The sequence below is a fragment of the Beta vulgaris genome, chromosome 4 (genome assembly GCF_026745355.1).
Source record: "Beta vulgaris subsp. vulgaris cultivar EL10 chromosome 4, EL10.2, whole genome shotgun sequence".
Lineage (NCBI taxonomy): Eukaryota > Viridiplantae > Streptophyta > Magnoliopsida > Caryophyllales > Amaranthaceae > Beta > Beta vulgaris.
In genome coordinates this window covers 52849539-52859176 of record NC_079205.1, presented here as the reverse complement: position 1 = coordinate 52859176, position 9638 = coordinate 52849539, and the positions used below count along the sequence as shown (strand labels likewise).

Genomic DNA, 9638 nt, shown 5'->3' with positions numbered 1-9638 from the left:
TTTTTCGAAAAATCATCTTCCCAACTACGCCAATCAAGATCCACAGGTTGGAAATGGGCTAGATAGTGGGCAACTTGGTTGTCGAAACGTTTTACAAAAGATCACTCAATACATTGAAAACGAAAAGACAAAGAGAATATCAATGACGAGAGAAAGCACTAGACCCCGATTCTCCTTTCCTCAAAGCTTGGATCACCATCAAACAATCCTCTCAACAACCAGCTTCGGATGAACTCTTCTAATGGTATCTCTATATTATTCCAACAACAATTGATGTCACTCTATTATTAACAAACTCATGGGTTCTCTATCTTTATCAAGTTTTTTTTTAAATACATTATTCTTCTATGAGGTTTTCATGACCAACTGGATTTTTGTTCAGAGGTGAAAGAAGATTGGATGTAGAAAAAATGGGTCCTAGACACGGCCATGAGCCATGGCAAAGCATCTGCCACATGCCTCTCGAATACAATCGGGTAGTTTGAGATGTTTGGAGCATTTCCGCGCTTTCATGAATTGCATGATGGTAAGGGCCTGTTCTCCACAGCTTATTTTCAGTTCAATTCAATTCAGTTCAGTTCAATTCAGTTCATTTCAATTCAGTTCAGTATAATTCAGTTCAATTCAGCTTTGGACAATACTTTTACTCTCACATATCACTATTCAGTTTAGTTTAGTTCAGTTCAGTTCAATCTAGTTCAATTCAATTCAATTCAATTCAGTTCAGTTCAACTATTTTATACCGAAGAGAACAGACCCTAAGTGTCATTATAAAATATCACCTTTTTGTGGTTATCAATTTCTTACGATTTTAGATATAGGCAGTATTTGAGGAAAAAAAAGCGTTCAAAAAAACATGTTGTACAGTTCTTGAAAATAGTAAATATGCACTTAATAAACAATAAATATATTAAAATCTATTGCTACGATTTTTCTCATAACCACAAAATGACAAAATAGTTATAAAAAAGGAAAATGATTATATATTTATTGGCATTATACAATACTAAACCACTGATATTCTCGTCCAAAAAAAAAACATCAATACCCCAACTCCCCAAGAGAGTGAGAGACTCTTTTTTGTTTCATGATGATTAATTCCGTATAGCTGAAAAAACTAGCCGTTACATATATAAAGTATGAACCCCTACCCTTTGTTCTTCATTCTCTCAAAGTTGAAACACTATTCTCTCGCACAGTCGGTCGCACCTGCTTAGTTTCCTCTGGAGTCTGGCGTTTGTCGCTGCCGGGACTCGGCACTGCTGCATGAACGCCGCACCAAAAGCCGGAGCCCTAACTTTGTCGTCGCCGCAACACTTGAATAGAGGTGAGTTAGATTTTTTTTTTTTGTTTTTTAGATGGTTTTTCTTCGACTTTTCTCTGGGTTTGTTTGATTTGTTGTGTAAAAGCAAGATGTTTTCCCATTTTGTTGGTTTTTTAAATTGTTTTTCTTCGATTTTTCTGGGTTTTCGTTCAATTTGTGTGGGTTTTCCTTTAATATTTTCTGGGTTTGTTTGATTTGTTGTGAAAAGGGAAGAATTTTTGTGAATTTTTGTGGTTCTTATTAAATGTTTCTTCTTTGATTTTTCTGGGTTTTCGATGAATTTGTGTGGGTTTTCCTTTAATCTTTTCGTTGTTTGTTAGATTTGTTGTGTGAAAAGGGAATAATTTTTATGAATTTTTGTGGTTCTTATTAAATGCTTCTTCTTCGATAATTCTGGGTTTTCGATGAATTTTTTTTTTTATCTAAGTTTGTGATAATCATGGCTGCTTTCAAATCATGTACACCAAGTCAATTATGGAATCTTTGATCATTCAGAGAGCAGATTAATTGAGTAAGTATAAGTAAAATAAGATTTTAAAACTGCTACCTAAAACATGTACGAGTCAGAATGATATTTATGCAAGTAACTTTGTGCATAGCTCTCTAACTCTAACCAGACTAGAAGAAAATTTAGTAGTGAATAATAGTTCAGTTCTATTACTGTCTTAATAGATGATAGATGTACTGGATGTTGTTTCTTTTGCTGGTTGTTGATATGCATATGCATGCATCTGTTGGCTGTCCCCTTGACCTTTGTTTTACCAAAAGAAATTACCTTGAAAGTATAATTTGATGTCAATTAGAAATTTCTCAGTTATACTATCGATTTCTATATTAGGCTGTAATTTATGATGTTTTTCCATGTTACCCCCTTTACAATAAGTTGATATTGTTTGTTTTTAGGTGTTTATGTTGTCTACCACCTTGTTCTACTCTTTTAGTCTGTTCATGAAATTCTTCCTACTTTTACTTTGACAAATGTGTGAAGGTTTAGCTTTCTGTAAGTCAAAAAATTCCAAAATCGTCAAGGACAATACAAAACACAACGGTACAAGTAGTTGGTAACAATAATGATAATGACAACTTTATTTGGCAAATTGAAATCCTTCCAAATGATTAGACCTGAGAGTTGGATAATACTGTAAACTAATCAATACTTGAAGGCCAATTTAAAAATCAAATCTAACTGTGTTCAAAAGTTAGTAATAATTATGAAAAATAAAGCAAGACAGCTAGAATGAAGTCACATAGTGAACTAATTTCTAATATTTTCGTTATCTAGCCTCATGTAAATTTTTACATTTGAAAAACTAATTGATTTTGTAGGCCCATACTTGTGTCAAGGTAATCACATACCAGATGACAATATGATTAAGAACCCAAAAAATTGAATCAAAAGATACACGCATCGTGTAATTAATAGATTCAATTCACAAAAGATAATTTTGCTACATCCTTGTAAGGCAAAAAGACAAAGGATCTTATAGGAGGGAGAGGGGAGCGGGGAGGGAGCGGGGGAAGGGAGGGGGAGCGGAGGGAGGAGAGCGGGAAGGGGAGGGAGGGCAGGGGAACGGGGGAGCGGGAGCGGGAGCAGAGGGAGAGAGGGGGTGGGGGTGGGGGGAGGGAGGGGGAGAATGGTGGGATGGGAGCGGAGGGAGGGGAGGAGGGAGCGGGAGCGGGGAGCGGGGAAGGGGAGGGCAGGGGAGCGGGGGAGGGGGAGAGGGAGCGGGGCTGGGAGGGCAGGGGGAGGGAGGGAGCGGGGGGAGGGGGGGAGGGAGGGAGCTGGGAAGGGTGGGGATGGGGAAGGGTTTAGGGAGGGCAGGGGGAGGGGGAGAGGGAGCGGGGGAGGGGAGTGGGAGCAGAGGAGAAAGGGGTGGGGGTGGGAGTGGGGGAGGGGGAGGAGGGGGAGCGGGAAGGGGGGGGGGAGGGGGATGAAGTTCGAGATGATACATTCATCCAAATAAGCATTCATAGTAATCCCAATAGTAACCCTTAAAAGCATTCATAGTAATCCAAACAATTCAACCAAATAAAAATATTCATCCAAATAAAAACATTCATATTACATGCTCCTGCTGGCTGCTGCTACTCTGCTGCTAGCTGCTGCATCAGATGTAATAACCCGCGTTGGTAGTTGCCTCTGTTTAAAAAAAAATAAGCTTCATTAACAACTCACGTTACTAATCCTCACGTTCAAAAAAAAAATAAAGAATAGCCGAGCAGTCGTCTGCCCCTCAGAATACAAGCTCTCAAAAACAAAAATTTTGTTGTAGTTTCTTTGCTCGAATAAGAAACAGTACTTTATTAATAATAAGAAAAAGCTCTCAAAATTTTGATGAAACGGTAGTGAAATATAAAAAAATAGTTTCAAAATATGAGGCTATCAGAGTATTAGGAACAAGTACTCGGTACAAAGAAAGTGTTGAAAGACACATACCTGTCGCCGACTCTCATGTCTTCCTCCTCTTGCGACCCCTTCTGTTATTCTTCTTGTTCGCATCAACATGATTTTTATCATATGTTAACCTTTCGGGTATAATTGTCAGCCTCTTTCCAAGATTGGCAGGAGTAACTGTTGAAGCTAAACGTTGTGGGTCGTTTTGTGGAGGAGGGCGGTTTCGTAGAGGGCTGTTTCGTGGAGGGCGGTTTTGTGGAGAAGGGTTGTTTCGTAGAGAAGGGCTGTTTTATAACAGGTTGAGTTTCAGAGTTTTCAGAGTTTTGTAGAGAAGGGCTGTTTCGTAGAGAAGGGCTGTTTATAACAGGTTGAGTTTCAGAGTTTTGTAGAGAAGGGCTGGTTTCGTTGAGGGTAGAAGGGCTGTTTCGTGGAGAGCGTTCGTGGTTTAGAATTTCAGGGTTTCGTGGAGGAGAAGGGCTGTTTCGTGGAGAGCGTTCGTGGTTTAGAATTCCAGGGTTTATAGTGCTTTTTGAAGTCTTGAGGCTCATTGCCGCTAGTTTCTTTACTCTTAATTTTTTTTAAATGACGTCCCATATCACGAAGGGCCTGGGAGTGTGTAACCATTGAACTCGTCAAACTGTTTTGCAACATGTTGTGGTGCATGATTCACCACCACATTGAAGCAAAACATTGGAGCCATTAAGGTCCTGTACTGGAGCTGGTTATGCAACTCCGGCCTCAAAATCAGAGAGGAATACGGCTTCCATATGATATCCTGTTAGCAAAACAATACCATTTGAATTTTTCAACAACCACAACAACACTGAAACAATTCAAATATAGTAGGACTAATTGAAACAAAAGTCAAACAAACAAATGCCCAAAAAATCCAAAAAAAGTTTGGCTTAGGATGGGAATGGATAGCAAATTATGCTAACTCACCAGGTGACAGAATCTGGCTTGGATGGAAAAAAGACATATTTAAGGTCAAAGCAATGGATGTGCAGGAACAATATATTCAGGTGGAGGTGACATCAGTTGATCACAAGCACCATTCCAAGCATTCATAGTTTATGGATTGAACACAGTGCAAGAAAGGAAGCAACTCTGGATAATGGTACAACAAAGACTAAATGATACTACACCAACAGTACTATCAGGGGATTTCAATGCTGTGTTACATCACAATGATAGACTCAATGGGAGGCCAATAACCCAATATGAAACAAGAGACTTTCAGGACTTCATTGATAATACACAACTCAACATACTTGACACAAAGGGGCCAATGTACACATGGAACAACAAGGGGGAAGGGGATGCTAGAATAGCTACAAGAATTGACAGGATTATGGTGAATAATGCCTGGGTTGATAGCTATCAAATGAAAGAAGCACAAATTCTAAATCCAAGCATATCTGATCATTCACCAATTTTATTCAAAGGATTCACTGTCAGCAAGGGTGGGGGAGACCTTTCAGGTTCCTCAATTGTATAGCAAGTCATCCAGACTTCTTAGATAGAGTAAAACAAGGTTGGCAGATTGAAATAAAAGGCTGCAATATGTATAGAGTGTGGGAAAAACTAAAAAAAGTCAAGCACAACATCAAACAACTACACCACCAGGAGTATGGGGATATTCAGCTCAAGATTGAAGAGGCTTCCAAGGACCTCAATGACATACAATCTGAACTGTCTCAAGACTTCACTAACCTGGCAGTTCAGAAACAGGAAGCAGAAGCCATTGACAAGCTTAACAAATGGAATCATGAAATGGCAAAGGAATTGTGACTCAACATGTATATTATGCCAAAACTGCCAAGAGACAGTCCATCATCTCTTTTTTGAATGTAAATATTCTAAGGAAATATGGGGGGATACTGAAAAAGCTAAAATTCAGAAGACAAGTAAGGGGATGGGAGTCAGAAGTAATATGGATCACAAATCAGAGCAAGAAGAAGAAGTCATAACATAAGTTACCTCAATAATAGCAATATATAATCATAAGAGAAACTGGCAGAACCCTTACCTCATTTTTGAGGTCATTGTTGTGCATGTACATGTTATGTTTTATGCACATGTTATGTTTTGATGATGAAAATTAATATAATATGTTATAGCATGAAAGTATGTAACAGTTGCAACAGATGCATGAAGAAAGAAATTGATAAACGAAGACTTTGAAGAAAAGAAGAATCAAGAATGAAGTTGAGTTTATAATTTCTTAGAATAGTAACTTTAGATTCAAATGTAATATGCTTAGTAATATGCAATGTGCTCAATATAGAAAATAAAGTTAATATAATTATTATTTCTTTGAGTTAAGAAAGTAAATAATTATATTAAAATTATATTTCTATATAAAAAGGAAATAAGTTTTCTAAATCAGAAATCAAAAGGGATTAGGAAAATAAGTTTTTGATAAAACGAGTTAAGAAAAAGATTTTAATAAAAATAAGTTTTTGATAAAAACCGGATTTTAATAAAACAAGTTTTTGAAAAAGATTTTGGTAAAAATCAGTTTTTGATAAAAACGTGTTTTCTAAAGAAAAGATTTTCATAAAACAAGTTTTTATAAAAACGTGTTTTCAAAGAAAAGATTTTTTATAAAAAAAAAAAAAATTTTATAAAAGTGTTTTAAGGAAAAGATTTTACAAAAATCACGTTTCCTTAAAACGTTGTTAAAAAGATTTTTTTAAAACCAGATTTTCCAAAACGTGTTTGTAAAGAGTTTCATAAAATCAGATTTTGTTTTGGAAAATATCTTTTGAGTTGAATAGAAAATCTGTTATGGAAAAATATCTTTTTAAGAATAAGATAAAGAGGAAAAAGATAAAGATTGATTTTCTAAAAGAGAATTAAATCCCTTGAATTAAGGAAATTGGAAGATATCCTTGGAAGGATATTCGTCCAGTCCATACTCTATAAAAGGGATTCATAATTCACTTTTAGATCTTAAGTTTTCAGAGAGAAATCGAGTCTAAGTAAAAAGCTGAAAACTATTTCCTTGGCACTGAGCATAGCACTGAGCTGTTAGGTTAAGTTACTATTTCACAATTGTAATTGTCCTCTATTTGCTTGACTAAGAAGCACATCTTTGAGGATCTTCTTTCTTGTAACTTTTACATTATTGAGAGTGCCAACACTTAGAGTTAAGTGTTGGGGAGTCATTGTAGGGTTAGTAGTGAGGGGAATCATATTGTATCAAGAGTTTGTATTATTGATTCAAAGAAATAAAAGAGTTTTTGTTTTTGTGGACGTAGATCTCAGAGGTGAGATTGAACCACGTTATATCTTGTGTCAAATCTAATATCTTTTAAGTTTATTATTCGCAAAAACGCAAAATAGCAATTTTCGAGTGTTCAGCTCAGAGCCTGGCACTGAGCTGTGAAAGGTTTTTGCGAAAATCGATAGATTTCGTCACTCAATTCAACCCCCCCTTCTTGAGTGTTCCCTTAGGTTACAACAAGTGGTATCAGAGCAGGCTATTCTCGTAAGACTCACATCTAGAGAATAGAAATCATGAACACACAAGACGACTTTCGCGACAAGTATTCCAAGTGCCCATTTTCAACGGGAAAGATTATGGATGGTGGAAGACCAGGATGAGGATATACATTCAAGGTTCTGACTTTCAATGCTGGAGAATCATCAAGACTGGACCTCTTCCTATCAAAACAAAGAGATAAAGGTAACCTGTTCGACAAAAGGAAGAGGAGTACGATTCTGTTGACTACGGAAAGGCAGAAAAGAATTTCAAAGCTATGAGTATTCTCCAATCTGGAATTGGACCTGACGAATATTCAAGAATCTCTGCATGTACCACTGCTAAGGAAATTTGGGACACATTGGAATTGGCACATGAAGGTACAAACGAGGTAAAACAGTCTAGGATAGATTTACTAGTCCAACAATATGAACTGTTCACAATGACTAAGGATGAATCTATTAAAGATATGTTTACCAGATTTACACTAATAACTAATGAACTAAGATCTTTAGGAAAAATCTATTCTTCTGAAGATTTAGTTAGAAAAGTGTTAAGAAGTTTGACTAATAAATGGCTTCCTAAAATAACTGCTATTCAAGAGGCTAAGGATTTATCAAAACTCTCACTAGAACAACTCATGGTTCCTTAATGACTCACGAACTTGTTTTAGACTCTAAATCAAGTGAACCAAAGAATAAAGGGTTGGCCTTAAAAACTGAAGTAGAAACGGATGATAGTGATAGTGATGAAGAACTAGCTTTCTAACTAGAAATTTCAAAACTTTCTGAAAAAGAATAGGAATAACAACTTCAGGAAGGTGGAAACTCCAAAGGTAAAGGCACTACTTTTAACCCTAAGAAAAGTGCTACTAACTCTGGTTGTTTCAAGTGTGGTGAGTATGATCACAGGATTAAAGAATGCCCTCTGTGGGATGAAGAAAAGCCTAGAGAAAAACGAGAGCAGTCTAAGAAGGAGTACAAGAAAGCCATGATCGCAGCAGTCTGGGGAGACTCGGATTCTGACGAAGATCAGTGCCAGCTCAGAGCCACGAAGCAAAATTATGTCTGAATGCTGTACAGACCACTCTGAAGACGGCACTGAGCCATGACGACTCACATCTATGCTTGATGGCTAAAAGTTCGAACCCTCTTGAAGAGGAAGAAGACAGTGAGGTAAGTCTAACTTCTTTAAAACCTTCAATTCATCTTCTTTCCAAAAGTAAGCTTGTCATATTGCTTGAAAACGTAATTGATGATTGTCAAAACATGAATGATAATTTTGATAACATGAAAAAGGAAATAAAAAATTTGACCAGGCTAAAAATTGGATTAGAAACAGAATATAAGGAATTGCTGAAAGAAAACAAAACTCTAATAAAAAGGATTGACGAGAAAGACTTAGAGATAAACACACTAAAACAAGAAAAGACTCTAGTTGATAATCTCGTAAACAACTCAGTGCCAGTCACTGAGTTCCAAGCTGAAAAGTCTAGTCTTGAGGAACAAATTGAAAATTTAAATCACGAGTTGAATGAACTTAAAAATTCAAGACAACAATCTGAAATTGTCCACTCACGCTACCTAGTGATGAGAAAATAAAAGAAGAACTGGAAGGTTAAAAAGGACTTAGAGATTTCCCGAAAAAGAAGTAGTGATTTGAACACCTCAGTTGAATATTTGAATCACAACTTTCTATTGCTCGAAAGATGCACGAAAAATGGACCAATGGGAAGAATGCTCTAAATTACCTAACTTGCACCACAAACAACAGAAAAAACAGGATTAGGATATTCTGACCAGCGACTCAGTGCCAGGCTCAGTGCCAGACCCTTCGAAAGAGACTTTCGAAAAAGAAAATATGTTGGCTTCCTGAATATCTTATTTGCAATTTTGTGGAAATAATGGACACCTAATTGAGGACTGTAACAAAAAGAAAAATCGAATTGCAAAGAACATTAAACATGTCACTCAAATCTGGGTTAGAAAAGACATTCTAGATGCTCAACGTAAGAAAAAGGGACCCAAACAAGTATGGGTTCCTAAAACTAACAAGTGATTCTTGTGCAGGTAAACGTGAGAGGAAGCAACCTATGGTATCTCGACAGTGGTTGCTCAAGACATATGACTGGTGACAAAACACAATTCCTCTCACTAGTAGCCCACAATGGAGGGTGTGTTACATTTGGCGACAACAAAAAGGGAGAGATCATTGGAATAGGCAATGTCGGCAAGTCTCTAACACACTCCATCGAGAATGTTATGTTGGTAAATGGACTGAAACACAACTTGTTAAGTATATCACAACTGTGTGATAAAGGTAATGTTGTTGAATTTCAGGCAAATTTGTGCCAAATCTTGAATATGAAAACTAGGGAAGTAATTTTGGAAGGTAAAAGATTAAACAATGTCTATATAATCTGTCTAGATACC

At 36.8% G+C, this 9638-nt stretch overlaps 1 long non-coding RNA gene across 1 annotated transcript; it reads right to left on the bottom strand.

The window, feature by feature from the left end:
* Positions 1 to 3256: 3256 nt before the first annotated feature.
* Positions 3257 to 4107, bottom strand: LOC130591285 (uncharacterized). Its single transcript, XR_008969101.1, has 2 exons — positions 3762 to 4107; positions 3257 to 3464 (listed from the first exon to the last, which is right to left on the bottom strand). It is a non-coding gene; the product is annotated as an uncharacterized LOC130591285 (long non-coding RNA).
* Between the last annotated feature and the right edge of the window lie 5531 nt (positions 4108 to 9638).